At 41.9% G+C, this 23,591-nt stretch overlaps 1 long non-coding RNA gene across 2 annotated transcripts in view; it reads left to right on the top strand.

Moving 5' to 3' along the window:
• The first annotated feature begins 441 nt into the window (after positions 1-441).
• Positions 442-23,591, top strand: part of LOC137630432 (uncharacterized) — a 68,544-nt gene continuing 45,394 nt past the window's right edge. The window contains exons 1-4 of one of the 2 annotated variants that reach the window (XR_011041707.1): positions 442-536; positions 4,431-4,545; positions 9,526-9,666; positions 9,994-10,176. This is a non-coding gene — a long non-coding RNA (uncharacterized lncRNA). Of the gene's footprint in view, positions 537-4,430; positions 4,558-9,525; positions 9,667-9,993; positions 10,177-23,591 lie in introns of both variants that reach the window. The other variant, XR_011041706.1, reaches the window with a different exon arrangement.

Raw genomic sequence — 23,591 nt, 5'->3', positions numbered from 1 at the left:
TTAAGTAATCACTCTCGATTAATATATATATTATCAAAACAATTTATAAAGAATGGCAGGGAATAAAGAAAATTTATTTATTTCTTAAATAAAAGAATAAAAATCTCGAAGAAAATTCGGGCAGATTGCTCAAACAGCAACCCAGGGACCTTAGCGGGATAATCCAGTGCTATGATTGGCTGTATCTTCCTTAGCTGTGATTGGCTGCACCCATCGCTTACTGCAGCTTCACACACATACGCACGCACTCTCAAGATCGTAGCCAGAACACAGTTACGTATTCCTTCGAATATGACGTATTTATTTAACTTCTGTCCTTTGAGAAGATTTATCAATTGTGTATTAGTAATTTATTACTTATTTTATGATAATTTTCATAAAATTTATAATTTATAAGTCATATTTTATATATTATAAGTATATGTTTTTTTCATGACTACCAGTGGATTTCATGACGTCATATACAACCAACAATCAGAGCATAGGACGAATGAGCCAATGAGAGGCCAGATATTTTCCCGCTCAAAATGCATAAGGTGAGAAAGTTTCTTTGGCTTATGAGCTGCTGTTGACGAATTAGTCAAATTCACTCGAGATTTTAGATCATCTTTTTTTAGCTGAGGATTTTCATCCTAATGTCCTTCCTATAAACATACGATTTGGTAACCATTTATTTGTTTAATTACTTAATACCATAAATGTAACAAAATACAAATTACAGTCATGTACTGTAGTTCTTAAATTACATAACCTCGATATAATAATAGCATCTGTTTCAATATCGAATCCTACGTGTTTGTTACTCAATACTTCCAGCAAACAGAATTATCCCACTCTTGTTAACGTATGAAAGACGTATTCTTAATGAAAATAATTATCTACTAATCAGAATTTATTCATCTACTAAAATATATCATAAAAACATCTTATGAAGTATCGTTTCCATATATTTTCAAGAAAATTTATCTCTAATTCCCTTAAAAACTAAAAAAAAATCCAGCTAAGTCTTCCCATTTTAAAGGTTTGGTGACATTTTAATAAGGAAATTCGGGTAGGTTTCTCAAACAGCAACTCATACAGACATACGCACGCACATCCAACATCGTAGCCAAAGTGACAGTCAAGAATTCTTTCCAATATGACGTTTTTATTCAACTATGCACTTTACCACGATCCAGTATTTATTTATCACTAACTTATAACTATTCGTTGTTTATTTCAATATAAAATTGTAAATTATTAATCGTAATTTATCTAAAAGAAGTATAAGTTTTTTACACTAACCCAGCCAGATTCTTCCTTAGCTGTGATTGGTTGATGTCTTCGCTCATGCAGCTTTGCGGACATACGCACGCACTCCCAAGATCATAGCCAGAACACAGTTATGTATTCCTTCGAATATAACGTATTTATTTAAGTTCTGTCCTTTAAAAAGATTAATTATTTAATAATTATTATTTAATTTATTATTTTATGTTAATTTTAATAACAAATATAGTTTATGAATCATAATTTATATATTATAAGTACAGATTTTTCACGATTACCAGTGGATTTTATGACGTCATATAATCGACCAATCAGAGCATAGGAAGAATCAGCCAATGAGAGGCCAGACATTTTCCCGCTCAAAATGCATAAGGTGAGAGGGTTCCTCCGACTTATGGGCTGCTGTTGACGAAAAAGTCAGATTTACTGACTATTTCGGGCAAACGCTTTAGCTAATGAGGTTTTTTCATTATATTCTTTTTACACATAATAAAATAAAAATTGTATGTATTTAAAGATCAATTTTATTACGAGATGACTGTTTTCGAGTTTAATTGATAAAATTTGCAATTTTCAGCAATAGTTTATCTAAAAAATATATATATTGTTGGTATATATAACTCTGACGATGACGTATTTCCAAATTAATGATTCGATAATGATCTGTTCAATATATTATTATATATGAAATGTATTTAACTCGATATGATGATGATGATAAATCTATTCTGTTTCGATGTAACATTACGAAAATTTGGACAGCTTTCTCAAACAGCAACTCATAATATCATCGGATCTCTTAGCGGTACATTCTAGCCTTCTGATTGGCTACATCTTCCCCAGCTCTGATTGGTTATTGACTGCTTTACTACGACTTCAGACACACACAAACGCACATACATATAACATCGTAGCCAGAATGAGGGTCAATAATTCCATCTAATATGACTTATTTATTCAGTTTATGACCTTTATTAAGATCTATTATTTATTTTATTAGGAAATTTAAACTTTTAAAAAGACTTTTAGTTAAATACAAGTTTTTAATCACTAAATATTTTAAAATATGTATTGGTATTACGCCACCGGGCCTTTGACGTAACATTCATTCATAAATAAGAGTGTCTGACGTCACATTACAACCAGCCAATCAGACAGCAGATATTTCCCGGTATAAATGCATAAGGCGAGAGTTCCTCTGAGTTATGGGCTGCTGTTGACAAACTAGTCAAATTGACGTAATAATTTTTGCTCAAACGCTCAAGATATTTTTTCATATATACAACAGTTTTATAAAATATGCAGCCTGAGATGAATCTTGTCCAATTTCTTACGCATGTATGTATATATTTTACATATTAAATTGTTCGAGCATTTACAGACACTTTAAAATATGAAATGTTAAAATTGTCGAATCACTCATAAGAAAAGTCTTCAATTTATTCTCGAAAGCCTCAAAATCTTTCTTCAGTCTTTCGTATTTCTAGTGAGATATAGTCTTGTGGATGAACAAGGTAAAAAAAAAATCGGAAACCAAAAAGTGGAAAGAAGAAATGGAAAGCAAAGTGAGCTTAGAAATATATAGAACGTGGAAAAAAGAAATTAAAGAAGATTTACTTTATGACAATACATTTGCTTCAGTGATATTTTTTTAGAGCAAGAACTGATACGTTAAAACTAAATATTGTAAATAGACACAATGAGGGGGGATGTAAATTGTAATTTTTGTGAAAATGAGGATGATTTGATACATTTTTTGTTTTTCCAGGAATATAGAAAAGAAAGGCTGCATTTATAGGTAGGACAATGCGTATAGAAGAAGAATTTAAGAAGTCCAAACTGATCACAATAGGTTGCCAAAACTGATGAAAGCAAGGTGTTATCTTATCTAATTTCAAGGTAGAATGGAATAAAAGTAAAGATTGAGAACCTCATTACGGTATTAATTTATTTAAGTCACAGGTAATATGAGCAACAATAAGAAGAATAAGCTTAGAAGCTTTGCAAACTTATTTTGCGGAGTGAGCAATAAGGAACCAGGAAGGAACCTGAACATGAACCTGAACAGATTATTAGACCAAAACATAAAAAAAAAAAAACGATCTATAAAATAAATATCAGTTGGGAAAATGTCAATAAAGATTTTTTAACATTATTATTTTTATTACTAATATTATAATAAGTAATAGTAGTCTGAATAATACAATGAATACGAAATACTATCACTGAATACATATGAATCTTTATTTTTCTTTTACGCAGTAATTCATTTTATCACCTATAAATCTTTTCACAAAGTCATGAAATCAAAGGCTAGTAATTATAATTGGAAAAAACGTCTCTATGTGAAACTTCAGTAGAACTTCAAAAGTTTAAAATTGCAGCAAATGTTTTTATGTTGACCAGGCTGACATGAGTCTGTCTATAGTTCATACAAGACATATCTGTTTTTTTACGTTGTTACTGTTTTTAGAATGATTTATTGTTTATTTGTTCTCATCATTTATTTATTTCCGTATTTCCTTTCCTCATTGTTTTTTTTTTCCGTATTGGAGCCCTTGAGCTTATAGCATCTTGCTTTTCCAACTAGGGTTGTAGGTTGGCTAATAATGATAATAATAATAATAATAATAATAATAATGATAATAATAATAATAATAATAATAATAATAATAATGTGAAAAATTGTTTTGACTCGTGAGAGACTCGGTTACGTCATAGCAGGGGTGCCATCCGTACGATAATTATTATACATGTACGATTATTTTAGGTCCAGTACGATGTACGATACATACCTTAGGTATATACATATGTGTGGTGTGTGTGTTTAATTAAACAATTATACTCAAATATTTTGAAATAATTCAATCATAAACTCCTTAATAATTATATTGAAACTGTGTACGATAATTTTGGTTGAAAAACGACAATTTTAAGGCTCATGTACGATACTCCAGTTGAAATAATCTGGTACAGGGTTGCCAGTTTGGCCTTTTTCCGGCCAAAAAAAACCTCAAATTTGACCTTTTGTATTTAAATAGGTTGGCCTTTAGTAATATGAAAAAAGCCGAGCCTTAAATACTATATTTTTGACCTTTTTCTATTAATGGGTTGACCTTTTAAAGCCTCTGTTGATTAGAAATGGACCTTTTCTCATTTAGAAAACCTGGCAACCCTGATCTGGCAACCCTGGACTCGGTGACGTCATAGAATAACAAAAACAAACTCTGAAACGCGAAAGGACACAAAATTTCTCAATTCTTGAAATGTAAAACAGTTAAGTCATTGGTAAGATTATTTTTAACACGTATGAGGGGTAGTATTACTTCATAGTGAGTACTGCAGTAGTTAGGCAGAATGCCAAAGTAAATGAAGTCTATTTCAGCTTACTATCTTATAAGGGGTAAGGGAGATGGGTCATTTTGTATTGGGGAACGAGTGTCATTTTCGAAGAGAGCGCAATTTTTTCAATAAGAAAAAGTAGTTGTTTTCCTAGGTTGCATTGCCCTGTAACACACTACAGTGAAACCCCTCTGGCGTAATTTTTTCTATGAGAAAAAGTAGTTGTTTTCCTAGGTTGCATTGCCCTGTAACACACTCCAATGAAACCCCTCTGGCGTAATTTTTTCTATGAGAAAAAGTAGTTGTTTTCCTAGGTTACATTGCCCTGTAACACACTCCAATGAAACCCCTCTGGCGTAATTTTTTCTATGAGAAAAAGTAGTTGTTTTCCTAGGTTACATTGCCCTGTAACACACTCCAATGAAACCCCTCTGGCGTAATTTTTTCTATGAGAAAAAGTAGTTGTTTTCCTAGGTTACGTTGCCCTGTAACACACTCCAATGAAACCCCTCTGGCGTAATTTTTTCTATGAGAAAAAGTAGTTGTTTTCCTAGGTTACATTGCCCTGTAACACACTCCAATGAAACCCCTCTGGCGTAATTTTTTCTATGAGAAAAAGTAGTTGTTTTCCTAGGTTACATTGCCCTGTAACACACTCCAATGAAACCCCTCTGGCGTAATTTTTTCTATGAGAAAAAGTAGTTGTTTTCCTAGGTTACATTGCCCTGTAACACACTACAATGAAACCCCTCTGGCGTAATTTTTTCTATGAGAAAAAGTAGTTGTTTTCCTAGGTTACATTGCCCTGTAACACACTACAATGAAACCCCTCTGGCGTAATTTTTTCTATGAGAAAAAGTAGTTGTTTTCCTAGGTTACATTGCCCTGTAACACACTACAATGAAACCCCTCTGGCGTAATTTTTTCTATGAGAAAAAGTAGTTGTTTTCCTAGGTTACATTGCCCTGTAACACACTACAATGAAACCCCTCTGGCGTAATTTTTTCTATGAGAAAAAGTAGTTGTTTTCCTAGGTTACATTGCCCTGTAACACACTACAATGAAACCCCTCTGGCGTAATTTTTTCTATGAGAAAAAGTAGTTGTTTTCCTAGGTTACATTGCCCTGTAACACACTACAATGAAACCCCTCTGGCGTAATTTTTTCTATGAGAAAAAGTAGTTGTTTTCCTAGGTTACATTGCCCTGTAACACACAACAATGAAACCCCTCTGGCGTAATTTTTTCTATGAGAAAAAGTAGTTGTTTTCCTAGGTTACATTGCCCTGTAATATACTACAATGAAACTCCTCTTTTCCTAATTTAACGCATCAGGTGTTCCACCTGATTGGGGATGGGTGTTAACTTTGTTGGGAGCCTTTGTATATTAGCGGCCAGTTCCTCCCGCGTGCATTGAAAATGTACATCAACCAACGTAAACTCCCCCCCCCCACCTAACCTACGTTCCATGTCCTTACCTACTTACCTAATATGGGGCGACTGTCTTTTATTAAACCTAAGGATGGAGGAGGGCGGTATTACTATTGTTCCAGTCAGAACAACATTTTCTAATAAATATTAAGTTTTCCTATTCATAACCGCGGGCTGACGTCATCGATGACGTAACCGCTAGCGCGGGAATCGAGCGAAGTGAAAACAAACCAGAGCAATGGCTTACGATTACGTTAATTCTTTGGATGGAGCTGCTAAAACACGTTACAATATAAAGTTAAATGCTTCAGGTGAGTAATAAGATATAAAATACAACTGTTCTAACTTCTAGCGACACTTTCAAGTTAAAAATGATGATAAACAATAATTATTTTGAACTGTTTACAGCACACAAGTGTGAGGTGTATTACTGCTGGCCTCATAAACCAATCGCCTTCTCTTGTCATTTCGCTCATACATCTCAAGTTGTCGTTTGGCTTTGGCATAGCTGTCTTTCTTGAAAGGCAGTATGCATGGAATGTAGTCTGGGTGTTCTTTCTCAGTCATGTTGGGTTTACCTGTATTTTGGCAATTTAATATAAATTCATAATGAACACCAATAGACAGACATACTGTTGGAACACCAACCACCAGAATGTTAAATTACACTATATTAAAATATGTTAAATTTCATAAATACCTGAGATAAAGTGTTCACTACAAATAACCCGACTCTTTAGTGGGGACCATATGTGTCCATTTGGATTCATTTGCTGGCATGCTGCAAGCCACTTATCCCTCCTATCCGGGCTTCTGCTACGACTGGGGAACTTGTAAAAATGCAACATCTTTCCTTGCATCATATTGTGATTCTTGCAGTTAAAAATAACACATGATGAAGGCATAATGGCTTATAATTTAGCTTTAACAGACGACCGTTCATGCAGCACCACGTTAAAGTGTGGTTTGTTTTCACTGCGCCACGTGCGGGAAGTCACGTGACTGCTCAGTTACCCGGATGGCCCGCGGTTATCAATAGGAAATATCCCATTTAATTCGGGAATGACATTTAAGGGTGTATGTATGATAGTGGCCACCTGTATGTATTATTATGTCTAACTTAGAGTATGGCAGTGGTAGGGGGGGGGTCGCAGTGGGGCGTAAACCCCCCCCCCCATTATCTAAGTAGGTAAGGACACGGCTTGTAGATTATGTTGGGGAGAAAAGTTTAGGTTAGTCGATGTCCATTTTCAATGAACGCGTGAGGAACTGGCCTCTGATATACAAAGGCTCTAACATTTATTTCAGGGCTAATAAAAAGATACAAAAAAATATATTTTTACATCTGCCGGCAACGGGGACCACCCAGTGGAAACCCGGGGTTTTGGATGGGGAAAATATATTGGGGAAACAATAAATGATTATAATTTCACCAAGAGGGCTTACTGCAATACCCAACCTTGAGTGAGGCACCAGTAAATTGTCATAAAGTCTATACTATGTGTTCTTACTTATATACAGACCATTATCTTTTCTGTATGAGTATTCCAGGCATATTCAATATGGTTGCCGAAGCTTTGTAGAATTCAGGCTGTGGCATTAGAATATTGTGTGCACTTTGACATCAGAATTCAACATATCTGCATGACTTTACAACAGAATTTATAATTGTATTGACAAGATCGATAAAACAAAATTACCTCATCCAGTACTTATCGTTTGGCCGTTGTCTTAGTTAAACATCTGTCAGCATCGACTTGCTGTTGAAGTCACTCTTTGCTAATAATTAGTTGTTAATGTAAATCAGCCAGAATCTGATTATAAATGTCTGGCCAGGCAGTTAGTTTAGAATTTTAATGTACAGTATTTTAGAATTTTAATATATATTATCATTAGTCATAATTTTACATCAAAATTTAACCAACTGACTAAACGTGACAGCAGAATTATAGACAATTGACAATATTACTTTGTATTTGCTAAAGGTAACCAAATCCTTTCATCACCCTTTAGGGCTCCTTATATTTTGATAGACATAGTTATGGTATGTTACCTTATTTCCCGGAGGAAGCACAGAACAAAGGAAAAATGTATTACTCACCATCCATAACGTCTTTGTATCTACTGAGAAATTATTATCCAGTAGCCTATGCCACAATTACATTGACTATTGGACAGACATTTTCTTAGGTTAGGCTAAGATACCATTGTATTATGAAATGAGGTTAGTGTCAACCTGTTCAAGAGAAGAGCATTTGCAACAAGTTTGAACTTCTGAAGTTCCATTGATTCAACTACTGTAGGCCTACCAGGGTTGTGGTGGCTGATGTGGTAACCTCTCTGACTGGGGTTTGAGTTCCACTCAAACTTGATAGTTCCTTTGGTCTCCTTGTCGGCTAATAATGGGGGGTTTGGGGGAGCCTATTATAGGTCTATCTGCTGAGTCATCAGCAGCCATTGCCTGGCCCTCCTTTGTCCTAGCATGCTGATCATATGTATATATGGTCAGTCTCTAGAGCATTATCCTGCTTGACAGGGCAGTATCACCCATCCATGCCTCTGCCATTCATGAGTGACCTTTAAACCTTTTAAACCAGATTAGGAATATCATTACACAATATGGTCATAGCTTATGTAAACTTTCCAAAGTTTCTGGGAAGCATTGCAGGCAGTTGCTGATATTTCTGGGAGTCATGTGAGTGTGGATTGAGTCGCTGGCATGCACATAGAATCAGGAGGAGTCTCATAGATTTGCAAAAAGGTGCAGAGATTTTGGGGGTAAGCACAGGAAGTCACGACCAGGCGCAGTAATTCTTAGGAAGATGCTGGGAATCGTCGGCAGCTGCAGCTAGGTGCAGAGAGTTGCCAGAAGGAGCAGTCAGTCGTAGTCGCGACTAGTCGAATGGAGTTGCTGGTAGGTGTGGAGATGCACAGGAGTTACTGGCATATGCAGAGAGGCTCTTGAAGCTGCCGGCTGTCTCAGGGATTTTCTAGCAAACGTAGCCATAATTAGAGAGGGGGTGGGAATTTTCAGACCAGCTTGGGGATTAGCTGCCAGACGACCCCTGCACCGAGAGGTTTGGGAAGCTACGGGCTGGCATGGGGATTTGCCGGCAGGCACCACAGAGTCGTAATTGTTCACTGGAGGGCACAGGGATTTACATGAAGTCAAAGGCAGGTGGGGCCGGGTTCAAAGAGATGCAGTCAGGCATGGAGATTCACAGAAGTGCCAGTAGACAAAGAGGATTCGTGAGAAAAGTGACTAGTTATAGGTTTTTATGAAAATAAGATTTTTTGAAATGCTTGTTACATTTTTGTGATGATACCTTGTCATTTAGTCTTGATTAAGATAACAGATTTATATACAGTATATTAAGAGTAAAGTATAAAAGATTATTTTCAATTGCCTAGTTCAGTAATTGAATAAATTGGTGTGAATTTTGTGAATGCATTAGTTAATGCTGGGATTTTATTTCATTTTCAGATACTGTATGTGTTTTTTGTAATCCAAATATTAAAAGACAGATAATGTGGCTCATTAAGCATCTTCTTCGGCCATCTCTTCGCCAGAGAAGCTATTGGTTTTCTTGGCTCTCATCCAGAAATTTCAGCGTAGAAGCAGATGGTGAGTTACAAGCTGATTTTGTTACAGTATTAAAATTCTATTGAATTTGTAAGATAGATAATGAATTTCACTTTTGTAATAGGTAATGAAAGTTATAAAAAAAGAACAGTTGTAATTTAATGCAATTTGTGTTCATCTTTTATTTATGTTTATGAATCTGCCAGCAGGCAGTTATAAATTTGGCTGTCCTAAGTGAAGTTGCTGTTCTGAATCTACCAGCTGTATTTATTAACATTGATGAATTTTATAGTTTAATTATAATGAAAATGCTGGCTTTCTTCTAGCGCTTTATCTTTTATCTCTCATTTATGTATTTGTTCCCTTCAGAGTCTGAAGCCCATTGGGAAAGACCATGTGAGAGAGAGAGGTTCCGAAAACAATACAGGAAATGAGTTTAATGCTCGGTGGAAAAGTTGAATCGCCTCCTGATGCAAAACTTTTGAAAGTAGCCATCATCGGTGTCCGAACAGTGGGAAAAGTACTCTCATCAATGAGCTCATGAGATGGCGTGTAAGAATTTTGAGTTTTTAATGTCGGTAACATAGATCTGGGTATTTTGTAGTATATGGATTATATTATTCATCCAGTGTAAAGCTAAAAAGAAATACATTTTTATTATTATTATTATTATTATTATTTTTTCAATATTAATCTTACCCGATAATCATGTAGCTGTCAACTCCGTTGCCCGACAGAATTCTACGGAAGGGATACGCCAGCAATCGCTATACAAGAGGGGGGTGTACTCACAAGCGCCACCTGTGGCCAGGTACTGCAGTACTTCTTGTTGACACCACCTCAATTTTTCCTCTGTCGTGCTTCCGGCAAGACGTTCATGGATACGCTTATAATTTTGGAGTCTTGTTCACGGTTTTTGGTGAAGTATTGCTCTAAGATTTCAGCTTTCGCTATTCAGGAAGTTTTATTATTAGCTTAGCTAGCTTTTGGAATTAATTTGATTAATTATGGTGACGAAGAGAGTATGAACTCTCTTTCACCTTTAAATGGCCGACCCTTCCCTTAGACGGAAGTGTTGGTGTCTAAGAGAGTATAGACTCTCTTTCTTAATTTTGCTCCACAAAAGTTATAGATTTATTTTATATCTCTCCGCCTTTTATAGGCCTCTTCGATTAACTTCCTTTTTTTATAAACTTATTATTATTAATTTTTATATTTGTTTATATTCGACCTTTCCTAATAGTAGGCGGTCTTTTCTTGTACCGAAGTTAATTAACATTGAGCCCGTCATTTCGGTTTTACCTGTTATCATATTATGCTATTTTAATGTTTTTGAAAGAATTTCTTTGATAGTCTCGTACTTTTCAAAGTGGAACTAACGTTTTGTTTTGTCTCTGCAGTTGTTGACGTTCAGAACGTTCAACTTGCGCTCTATCGTTACGATAGAGAGAGAATTTTCACGGTGTCACGTTGCAGTAAGAGTAAACCGTTTCTAGCGTTTTGTTCATTCTTTCTTAGCTTAATGGTTTTAATTCTAATAAAGGAACTTTTTATTTGGGAAATCTTTCAGTTTTTTTCCTTTAACAATAATATGTTTTAACGATCTATATGATTGGGCTCTTCTCTCAGGTTCTAAGTCAAGAGAGAGAGAGATAGAGACGGAGGGAGAGAGAGGAGGATAAACGTTTCGTTCAAGCGAGTAACGTTGTTATCGTTTTTGCTCTTCTCCCTAGTCTCTTTAGGGGAAGAAGGTAAACGTTTCTAGAGTTTTATTCTTGTTCTCAAGCTTTATGCGGTGAGAGATTTTAAACGTAGTTTATTTGATCTAGTGTTTAGTCTCTTTCCAGCCACTGAATTATTTATCTTTCATTAGATTTTTCTGTTACATTGTAATTCTGTTTTCGCAATTACTAACTTTTAAGGAAGGATAGAATTGCGTGTTTCAGGTACAAACCACTTAAAGTTTCGAGTTCAGTGAAATAAGTGCAAACAGAAAATCAAAACTGATAAGTGATTAGCGCAAAGTGTGCAGTGTTGTGCGTGAGGCTCTTCTGTGCGTGCCAGTCGTCCTCCCAGTCCGGGACCTCTTGCAAGCTCCCAAGCCCAGGGGAGAAGCAATGTCGAAGGGCAAAAGGGTTCGGCAGGCCTTGATCGGCGCACAGAAGTATCCTCGGTGGTTGCGGGCGTGTCTTACAGAGACCGTCACTCCCACCCGCAGACGATTGAGCCCTTATTTTGCTCGTCTGCAGAAGAAATTTCGGGGAGAAAACGCTGGACTCAGGTCTCAAGACCTCTTAAACGTAAAGTCCAGACCTCTAGAGTTCAACAACCCGGATGCAGTCATTGGGTTAGCTCTGACTCTCCGCAGTCATCAGGTGACTGCACACCTCCTAAGAGAGGTAAGGCGATGCCTCAACAGACCTCATCTTCTGTTAAGGCTTTGCCTCAACAGACCTTATCGTCTGTTGATCCCAAGATGACTTTGCTGCAGTCCATGCAGTCGCAGCTTGCGGTCTTAATGCGTGAGTTTCAGGCTGAGAAGGTTACACCTCCTCCTGCGAGCGCTCCGCCTCACCGCAGTCCAGTCTGCCAGGCGTACGAAGTTGAGGTTCCTCAAGCTACCTTACCGCGTTCGGAGTTGCCAGTTACCAGCGTTGTGCAGCAACCTCAACCTTCCTTAAGGCAACCTCAACAATGGGAGCAGGAGTCTTATGCCTTGAGGCAAGATTTTCTTGCAGTTAGACCATCTTCGAGGCAACAACCTCTTGAGGTACGACAACCTCTACCATCCTTGAGGCAGCCGCAGCTCTCGCAGCTGCTACCTCAACTTTCCTCAAGGCGAGAGCCTCAACTCTTGAGGCTAGCTCCTCAGGAACCTCAACTCGTGAGACAGGAACTGCGTTCTGCGCAACCGCTACCTCAACTCTCGCAGCTCACACCTCAAGAACCTCAACTCGTGAGTCAAGAGCCTCTCTCTGCGCAGCCACCTCAACCCTTGAGGCAAGCGCAACTCTTGAGGCAGGAACCTCATGCTATGAGTCAGCCACCTCAACGCATGCATCTGCCACTTTCTCCTCAACTTGAGCCTCTTCCCATTCAACTTTGAAATAACAAATGACAATAATAACACCTCATTACTTTCATAACTTGCATTTGTAATCATATACATGTATGCCTACACAAACATTATGATAATGGAAGTTATTCGTATTACTTAAATAAAAAAATATATATGTATTCCTTGCAATATATTTTTAACAATATCGCAAAATATGGCAAAAATATCTTCAAAACAAAAATGAATCATGAGTTATGAATGTAATGTAAATATTATGTTGATATTAAAACCCCATGCAAGCATGCATGAAGTAATACAGTGTTGCCAACAGGGTGAGTTTCCCTTTCCTGAGGTGAAGTAGATTATAGTACGTATATTTAGTGCAGCTTAATTCTACGATTATCATGCCGGCTATCAAATTCATCAACAAAACAGTCTAAATCAATTCCCTCGGCACGTGCACTTTCAATGGACAGTAATGCGATATTACTCAATCTAGCACTGGTCATGGAATTTCTGAGAAATGTTACACGCCATGCAACATGCTCTGATTACCTTACAGCATGCTCTACATACAGCATGCTCTGCATACAGCATGCTCTGCATACAGCATGCTCTGCATACAGCATGCTCTGCATACCTTACCGCATGCTTCTCAGTCACACATCTTTGGTTGTTGCCAACTCACTAGACTGTCAAGCAGTTTCATAACGTTGCCTTCTAGTCTGCTGCTTTTGCACCAGTGAAACCCTCACTGAGAGAACTTAGCTTTTCTCGGATATGGTCCCTGTAGATGAGAAAGTGCTTTTCTCCCTCCTTCTGATATTCCCTTGAGGACTCTGTCATTTGGAGAGGAGCCTTTAGCTACGTAGCCTCCTATGGACTTTTATTTAAGCATAACATGCTTCCAGGGAAGGTAATGGTTCCTCTTTAGTCGCTAACCCCGTCTGTTACCACACCTGCTCCCATAGACCTTGAGCTGTGTTGCAAGACATGCAGTCCAAGCTTAGTCCTTGTTAGAGGATTTTTTGTTTACGGAGTCAGTGTGTCACTGGGAAGACGTTCAACAACCAGCAGAAGTGACTTGTTGTGACGCAGTGCGGCAACCTCAGCAACCCGATAAGGAGTTGTCTGTACGACCCAGACAGTCTAGACAGCTTCGGGTTGTCACTGTACTTCCTCGCTTCCCCATGGTTGACAGTTCACAGACTGTGCAGCAGTACCATGATCTTGTGTCCGGCTCCGTCAGACGACTGGCTTTTAAGAGCTCCCACAAGTCGTCGCTGTCTGGAGATTCTCAGATGGACTATGGATCTGACCAAGGAACTGGGCCTCCTGGTCAATTTTGAGGAGTCTCAGCTCGTCCCATCCCAGACCATTGTCTACCTGGGTATGGATCTTCAGAGTCGAGCTTTTCGGGCTTTTCCGTCGGCCCCAAGGATCTTCCAAGCCCTAGAATGCATCCAGAGCATGCTGAGAAGGAACCGATGCTCAGTCAGGTAGTGGATGAGTCTAACAGGGACACTTTCATCGCTGGCCCTGTTCATCGTGTTAGGGAGACTCCACCTCCCCCCCTTCAGTATCATCTAGCTGCTCACTGGATAAAGGACATGACGCTAGAGACGGTCTCGGTTCCTGTTTCCGAAGAGAGGAGGTCTTCTCTCGCGTGGTGTAAGAACAGCTTTCTTCTCAAGGAAGTCTACCTTTGGCTGTTCAGAAACCCGACCGCCGTCTCCTCTCGGACGCATCAGACACGGGCTGGGGTGCGACTTTGGACGGACAGGAATGCTCGGGAACATGGAATCAGGAGCAAAGGACACTTCACATCAATTGCAAGGAGTTGTTGGCAGTTCTTCTGGCCTTGATAAACTTCAAGTCCCTCCAGCTTAACAAGGTGGTGGAGGTGGACTCTGACAACACCACAGCCCTGGCTTACATCTTCAAGCAGGGAGGGACTCTTTCGTGGAAGTTGTTCTAGGTCGCAAGGGACCTCCTCATCTGGTCAAAAGATCGAAAGCTCACGCTGGTAACGAGGTTCATTCAGGGCGGTATGAATGTCATGGCAGATCACCTCAGCCGGAAGGGTCAGGTCATCCCCACAGAGTGGACCCTTCACAAGAATGTTTGCAGCAGACTTTGGGCCCTGTGGGGTCAGCCAACCATAGATCTGTTCGCTACCTCGATAACCTAGAGACTCCTGTTGTATTGTTCTCCGATTCCAGACCCAGCAGCAGTTCACGTGGATGCTTTTCTGCTGGATTGGTCCCATCTCGACCTGTATGCATTCCCGCCGTTCAAGATTGTCAACAGGGTACTTCAGAAGTTCTCCTCTCGCAAAAGGACACGGCTGACGTTGGTTGGCTCCGCTCTGGCCCGCGAGAGAATGGTTCATAGAGGTACTGCAATGGCTGGTCGACATTCCCAGGACTCTTCCTCTAGGAGTGAACCTTCTACGTCAACCTCACGTAAAGAAGGTACACCCAAATCTCCACGCTCTTCGTCTGACTGCCTTCAGACTTTCGAAAGACTCTCAAGAGCTAGGGGCTTTTCGAAGGAGGCAGCCAGAGCGATTGCCAGAGCAAGGAGAACATCCACTCTCAGAATCTATCAGTCTCAAGGGGAAGTCTTCCGTAGCTGGTACAAGACCAATGCAGTTTCCTCAACCAGTACCACTGTAACCCAGATTGCTGACTTCCTGTTACATCTAAGGAAAGTAAGATCCCTTTCAGCTCCTACTCTCAAGGGTTACAGAAGTATGTTGGCAGCGGTTTTCCGCCACAGAGGCTTGGATCTTTCCACCAACAAAGATCTACAGGACCTCCCTAGGTCTTTTGAGACCTCAAAGGAACGTCGGTTGTCCACTCCAGGCTGGAATCTAGACGTGGTCCTAAGGTTCCTTATGTCATCAAGATTTGAACCTCTCCAATCAGCCTCTTTTTAGGACCTCACATTAAAAACTCTTTTCCTCGTGTGCTTGACAACAGCTAAAAGAGTAAGTGAGATCCACGCCTTCAGCAGGATCATTGTTTTCACATCTGAAACGGCTACATGTTCCTTGCAGCTCGGTTTTTGCTAAACGAGCTTCCTTCACGTCCTTGGCCTAAGTCGTTCGAGATCCCAAGCCTGTCCAACTTGGTGGGGAATGAACTGGAGAGAGTACTTTGCCCAGTTAGAGCTCTTAGGTACTATCTAAAAAGGTCTTAACCTTTACGAGGACAATCAGAAGCCTTATGGTGTGCTATCAAGAAACCTTCTTTTCCAAGGTCTAAGAACTCAGTTTCTTACTATTCAGGCTTCTGATTAGGGAAGCACATTCTCATCTGAAGGAAGAAGACCTTGTTTTGCTGAAGGTAAGGACACATGAAGTGGGAGCTGTGGCTACTTCAGTAGCCTTCAAACAGAACCGTTCTCTGCAGAGTGTTATGGATGCAACCTATTGGAGAAGCAAGTCAGTGTTCGCATCATTCTATCTCAAAGATGTCCAGTCTCTTTACGAGTACTGCTACACCCTGGGACCATTCGTAACAACGAATGCAGTAGTAGGCGAGGGCTCAGCCACTACATTCCCATAATCCCATAACCTTTTAACCTTTCTCTTGAATACTTTTTATGGGTTGTACGGTCGGCTAAGAAGCCTTCCACATCCTTGTTGATTTGGCGGGTGGTCAATTCTTTCTTGAGAAGCGCCGAGGTTAAAGGTTGTGATGAGGTCCTTTAGTATGGGTTGCAGCCCTTGATACTTCAGCACCTTAGAGTTGTTCAGCCTCCTAAGAGGAACGCTGCGCTCAGTAAGGAAGACGAACTTATTTAAGGCAGAGTAATGGCTCAAGTCGACTTCCTTACCAGGTACTTATAATTTCATTGTTATTTTGAATAACTGATAATATGAAATACGGGATACTTAGCTTCTTGATATACATGTACACTGGTTTTCACCCACCTCCCTGGGTGTGAATCAGCTACATGATTATCGGGTAAGATTAATATTGAAAAATGTTATTTTCATTAGTAAAATAAATTTTTTAATATACTTACCCGATAATCATGATTTAATTGACCCACCCTTCCTCCCCATAGAACCAGTGGACCGAGGAAAAATTGAGGTGGTGTCAACAAGAAGTACTGCAGTACCTGGCCACAGGTGGCGCTTGTGAGTACACCCCCCTCTTGTATAGCGATCGCTGGCGTATCCCTTCCGTAGAATTCTGTCGGGCAACGGAGTTGACAGCTACATGATTATCGGGTAAGTATATTAAAAAATTTATTTTACAAATGAAAATAACATATTTCTGGGCTCAACCTGTGCCGCTCCGTGAAATGCTCCTTTAGCATCATTTCTAAGGTATATAACTGCTATGTATTACCAGAGAAAAAAAGTTGCATAGAAATGCCAGGGATGAACCCAGCTCGCTCACCTAAATAGGTGTCGGTATAAGTAACTAGGGCGTGAAAACCACAACCAGAGGTCTCGTGCCATTTAGATATCTCCTCTTCAAATATCCCTGTTACAACGAGGTGCCGTTCTACATCCGCTACTGAATGCTACTACCACCATCTCCACCCACACCAACTACGTCACTCATTTCATAGCATCTGCGGTGTTCACTTGTGCATTCCCTTGCTTGTGATCTTTTGTTGTTTTGGTGCTTTTTTGGTACGAGATGTCGGACGTTCAAGCTTCCTCATCCAAGTTAAGTACTAGAACTATGGATTTTTAGTTTTTGGAGGTAGCGATGCCTTTTTTGGGCTCAAGCCATGACGTCCTAACGGAAGGTTCCTTTAGTAGCTTCCGAAGGGTATATATGACTACAGTGATATTCCCAGAGAATCAAACCAAAGTTTTAAATATTAAACTTAGCCGGTGAATATATAATAGCTGACATCTCGGACGGCTCGACAGAAACACAAAAACTCGCGAGCGATCGCCGTGAAGGTTGCGGGTGTGCCCACCAGCGCCGACTATCGGTCAGATACCGCATATACATGTAAACAGCTCCAGTTCTTCTCTGTCGGTCTTGTCGACAAGTTGATTCCGCTCGCTGTTAACCTGGAGTTTTTTCGTCATTCTTGGTGAAGTACTTCTTTTTGGTTTTGAGCTTTCGCAGTGACAGGTGTTTTTCTCTTCAATTAAAACTCTTGAACCCTTTTTTGGATAGCGTTTATTGTTGATGACTTTGGATTGTTTTTGGATTTTCTTGGACTTTTCAAAATGGCTGACCCTTCACCTATTCCTAAATTTCGTAAATGTAATGCTAGGGATTGTAACAAACTTCTTCCCAAGGCCTCTCTCGACCCACATACCGTGTGTTCTAATTGCCGGGGTAAAACCTGCCAATTAGGAGATAGGTGTGATGAGTGCGTGGTACTTTCGGAATTCGACTGGCTAGAGTTTGATAAATATTCTCGTAAGCTTGAGAGAGATAGGGTGAGGAGTAGCTCCTCTAGGTCGTTGGATTTTTCCTCCTCCCATGCCCCTGAACCTAATCCTTCCCCTGTAGTAGTTGTACCTGAACCCTCTACTAGCACTCATGAACCATCCATGCGGGATATGTTGCTTGCCATTCAAGCTTTGGGCGAGAGAGTTGAGTCCTTAGCATGGGACCGTAATCAACTCATGGCGGATGTGAATGTGTTAAAGTGTCAGAGTGCCAATTCAGAAAATCGTGGGGATAAAGTGATTAGTGCGCAAAGTGTTTTTAGTGTTGCGACCGAGGGTTCGTCTGTTCGTGCTTGTCGTTCTCCTAGTCCGAGACCTCTTTCAGGCTCCCATGCACCAGGGAGAAGTAATGTCGTAGGACTTATGGGGACGAGAGGCTTTAACCAACGAACAGACGTTCCCTCTGTGGTATCGGGCGTGTCTCGTCAAGACCGCCCCTACCATAAGACGAGCGAGGCTGTTTTCTCCTCGTCATCCGAAGGCTTCTCGCGAAAGAAACCGTGGAGCAAAGTTTCTAGACCCTTAAAGCGGAAGTCAGTCCCTTCAGGACAGGTCCAGCGTCCTGGCTGTAGCCATTGGGACAGCTCTGACCCTTTGCAGTCGTCGGAAGACTGCTCGCCGCTTAAACGAAAGCGTAACACGGGCTCCGAGAGTCTCAGTAAAGGCAATTTTTTGCCATCTCAGACGTTACCATCGTCTCGGCCCGTACCGACTCCCGTTGATCCTAAATGGGTTGTCCTGCAGGATATGCAGAATAAGCTTGCCTCCCTTATGGAGGAGTATACCGTTGAGCAGGTTCACGATGATCCTCGCCGTTACGCTGATCGATATCCTGGCCGTCAGCCGCCCAAACGAGCCTTTACTCGTCCTGTTGACGTTACGAAACGTGATGTCGGTAGTTTGTCACGTCAGTCACGTGACTTGGAGCCTCACTCGATGCAGTCCCGTGTTGACTTTCAGCCGCTGCCGCAGTCTCGTGTTGACGTTCAGCCGCTGCCACAAGCTTGGGTTGACGTTCAGGACGTTCGCCAACCAACTCAGTTGCCTTGTTTTGACGTTGAGCGTCAAGCACCGCGGTCAAGGGTTGTTTTAACTGCTCAATCTAGGCAGTCAAGGCAGTCTCGACTTGACGTTGAGCGTCCTCCCGCTCCTGTTGTTGTTGCTGGTCAGTCCTTTCAGCAGTTACATGACGTAGCTTCCTTGACTGCTACTGGTGCTCCTTTGCGTGTGGACTTTGCTTGTCAAGCATTGCCACCGCGGCAGGTCTCTCCCTTGCTTGAGACTCATCAATTGTCGGACGAGGTTCCTTCAGATGAGGATGTTGCTGATCCTCCGCCTACTGATAATCCTTTGGATGTTTTGTCAGACGTTGAAGAGCCTAAGGCTGCGCAACCTTCTATGGATTTTAAGAAAATCATGATGATTTTTAAGGATCTTTTCCCAGACCATTTTGTTACTGCTGCTCCTCGTTCGCCTCCGTCAGAGTTTGCGCTAGGCTTAGCTGCTGCCAAGCCTTCTTTTACTAAGCTAGTGCTCTCTCGCTCTTCTAAGAGGGCTTTACGTCTTCTAGGCGACTGGTTGGTTACCAGGAGGAGTTTGGGGAAGACGGCCTTTGCCTTCCCTCCTTTTAAACTAGCTTCTAGAGCGAGCGTCTGGTATGACACGGGAGAAGTTCTCGGCTTGGGAGTCCCTGCCTCTGCCCATGGTGACTTCTCAAGCCTCGTAGACTCTCCCCGTCGCCTGGCCATGAGACGCTCTAAAATTTGTTGGTCCTCCTCGGACCTTGACCATCTCCTTAAAGGGGTTTACAGGGCCTTCGAAGTTTTTAACTTTTTAGATTGGTCTCTAGGAGCATTGAGCAGGAAGATCTCGTCTGCCGACCAGGATGTTTCAGTGCTTATTATGTCTTGTATGGACAAAGCCATCCGCGATGGCTCCAATGAGCTCGCCGCCACCTTTACGTCTGGAGTCCTGAAGAAGAGGGAAACCCTTTGCTCTTTCCTTTCAGCAGGAGTTACTCCCTGTCAAAGATCAGAGCTTCTCTTTGCCCCCTTATCGGCTGCCTTGTTTCCTCAACAGCTGATCAAGGACATTGCTGCTTCGCTTGTACAGAAGGATACACATGACCTGATGGCTACTTCTGCTCGCAAGGTAGCTCCTTCTTCATCTTTTGTTGTGAGGCCCAGAATCGATACTCCTGCGTCTAGGTTTATCCCGCCCTTTCGTGGCAGAGCCCCCAGCAGGGGAGGCGCTCGTGCCGACGGAAAGAGAGGCAGGAGGAGAGGATCCAAGTCCTCCCGTGGCAGAGTCTGACTGCCCACGTCCTCAGACAGCGGTAGGGGCCAGACTGAACAACTTCTGGCAGGCCTGGGAGAAGAGGGGTGCAGACCAAGAGTCTGTGTTGTTGCTCAAGGAGGGGTACAAAATACCTTTTGTACGCAGACCTCCTCTAGTAACAGTTCCTCTAGACCTCTCTCCCAGGTATCGAGAGGAGTCAAGGAGACAAGCTATACATCAGCAGGTGTCTCTGTTGCTAGAGAAGGGAGCGGTGGTGAAAGTCTCGGACCTTCAATCACCGGGATTTTACAACCGTCTCTTCCTAGTCCCAAAGCATACAGGAGGTTGGAGGCCAGTGCTGGACGTCAGTGCGCTCAACGTTTTTGTTACGAAAACAAAATTTACGATGGAGACCACGAAGTCCGTCCTAGCAGCGGTCAGAGAGGGAGACTGGATGGTCTCTCTCGACCTGCAGGATGCGTACTTCCACATTCCTATTCACCCAGATTCTCAACCGTATCTGAGGTTTGTTTACAGGAATGTGGTGTACCAGTTTCGAGCACTGTGCTTCGGCCTCAGCCCTGCTCCTCTCGTGTTTACGAGGCTCATGAGGAATGTGGCAAAATTCCTTCATTTATCGGGAATTCGAGCCTCCCTGTACTTGGACGACTGGCTTCTCAGAGCATCGTCCCGTCATCGCTGTCTGCAGGACCTTCACTGGACGTTGGGTCTGGCAAAGGAGTTGGGACTATTGGTAAACTTAGAAAAGTCTCAACTGATTCCATCCCAGACGATTCTCTATTTGGGGATGGAGATTCGCAGTCTAGTTTTTCGGGATTTTCCGTCTGCCACCCGAATAGAGCAAGCCCTGCTCAAAGTCCGACTCATGCTGAAAAAAGACCGTTGTTCAGTAAGAGGTTGGATGAGCCTCGTAGGGACTCTGTCATCCCTGGAGCAGTTTGTCTCTCTAGGGAGACTTCACCTTCGCCCTCTCCAGTTCCATCTAGACTCACACTGGAATAAGAGCAAGATTTTAGAAGCTGTGTCAATCCCGGTCTCCGAGCCAGTAAAAGCATGCCTGAACTGGTGGGACAGCAACATAAGTCTGAGAGAGGGTCTGTCCCTGGCAGTCAAGAACCCAAACCACGTGTTGTTCTCAGACGCGTCGGATTTGGGTTGGGGAGCGACTCTGGACGGTCGGGAATGTTCGGGTCTTTGGAAGTCGAATCAGAAGAGCATGCACATCAACGGCAAGGAGCTGTTAGCGGTTCACTTGGCCTTGATGAGTTTCGAGAGCATTCTTCGAAACAAAGTGGTAGAGGTCAATTCAGACAACACCACAGCATTGGCGTACATCTAGCAAGGAGGCACTCACTCCCACACACTGTACGTCATCGCAAGGGACCTCCTCATCTAGTCAAAAAATCGAGGCATCTCCCTGTTGACAAGATTCATCCAGGGGGACTTGAACGTCTTAGCAGACTGTCTCAGTCGGAGAGGTCAAGTGATCCCTACGGAATGGACCCTCCACAAGGACGTGTGCAAGAGTCTTTGGGTGACTTGGGGTCAACCCTCCATAGACCTCTTTGCCACCTCGTTGACCAAAAGGCTCCCGACCTATTGCTCGCCAGTCCCAGATCCAGAGGCGACCCATATAGATGCGTTTCTACTGGACTGGTCTCACCTGGACGCGTACGCATTCCCACCGTTCAAGATCGTCAACAAGGTACTGCAGAAGTTCGCCTCTCACGAAGGGACAAGGTTGACGTTGGTTGCTCCCCTCTGGCCCGCGAGAGAGTGGTTCACAGAGGTACTTCAATGGCTGGTAGACGTTCCAAGGAGTCTTCCTCTAAGGATGGATCTCTTACGGCAGCCCCACGTAAGGGATCTTCATCAAAGCCTCCCCGCGCTTCGTCTGACTGCCTTCAGACTATCGAAAGACTCTCAAGAGCTCGAGGCTTTTCGAAGGAGGCAGCCAGAGCGATTGCGAGAGCTAGGAGAGCTTCTACCATCAAAGTATACCAGTCGAAGTGGGAAGTCTTTAGGGACTGGTGCAAGTCATCATCCATTTCCTCTTCCAGTACCTCTGTAGCCCAAATCGCAGACTTTCTCCTACATCTGAGAAATGTTCGCTCCCTCTCAGCGCCCACTATTAAGGGCTACAGGAGCATGTTGGCGTCTGTATTCAGACATAGAGGCTTAGATCTTTCCAATAATAAAGATCTCCAAGATCTCCTTAAGTCTTTCGAGACCTCTAAGGAGCGTCGTATGGCAACTCCTGGATGGAACTTAGACGTGGTCCTAAGGTTCCTAATGTCCGACAGGTTTGAGCCATTACATTCAGCCTCCCTGAAGGATCTCACCCTCAAGACGCTTTTCTTAGTGTGCTTGGCTTCGGCTAAAAGGGTCAGTGAGATCCATGCCTTCAGTAGGAACATCGGCTTTTCCACAGATAAAGCCACATGTTCACTTCAGCTTGGTTTCTTGGCCAAAAATGAACTGCCTTCTCGTCCTTGGCCTAAGTCATTTGATATACCTTGCCTGTCAGAGATCGTAGGCAACGAGCTTGAAAGAGTACTGTGTCCAGTTAGAGCTCTTAAGTTTTATTTAGCTCGTACCAAATCCTTACGAGGTGGATCTGAGGCCTTGTGGTGCTCAGTTAAGAAACCATCATTGCCTATGTCTAAAAATGCTTTGTCGTATTTTATTAGATTTTTAATCCGAGAGGCTCATTCTCACTTGAGTGAAAAAGACCGTTGCTTGCTTAAGGTTAAGACGCACGAAGTAAGAGCTATAGCAACTTCAGTGGCCTTTAAGCAAAACAGATCTCTGCGAAGTATTATGGACGCGACCTTTTGGAGAAGCAAGTTGGTATTCGCTTCATTTTACTTAAAAGATGTCCAGACTCTTTATGAGGACTGCTACACACTGGGTCCATTCGTTGCAGCGAGTGCAGTAGTGGGTGAGGGTTCTACCACTACATTCCCTTAATTCCAATATCCTTTTAATCTTTCTCTTGAAATGTTTTTAATCTTGTTTTGGGTTGTACGGAAGGCTAAGAAGCTTTTCGCATCCTTTTTGATTTGGCGGGTGGTCAAATATCATTTCTTGAGAGCGCCCAGATTAAGGGTTTTGATGAGGTCCTGTTGTATGGGTTGCCGCCCTGGATATAACAGCTCCTGGGAGTCTTTCAGC

Source organism: Palaemon carinicauda, chromosome 38 (assembly GCF_036898095.1).
Source record: "Palaemon carinicauda isolate YSFRI2023 chromosome 38, ASM3689809v2, whole genome shotgun sequence".
NCBI classification, from domain to species: Eukaryota; Metazoa; Arthropoda; class Malacostraca; order Decapoda; family Palaemonidae; genus Palaemon; species Palaemon carinicauda.
This window is presented reverse-complemented; position numbering and strand designations above follow the sequence as displayed.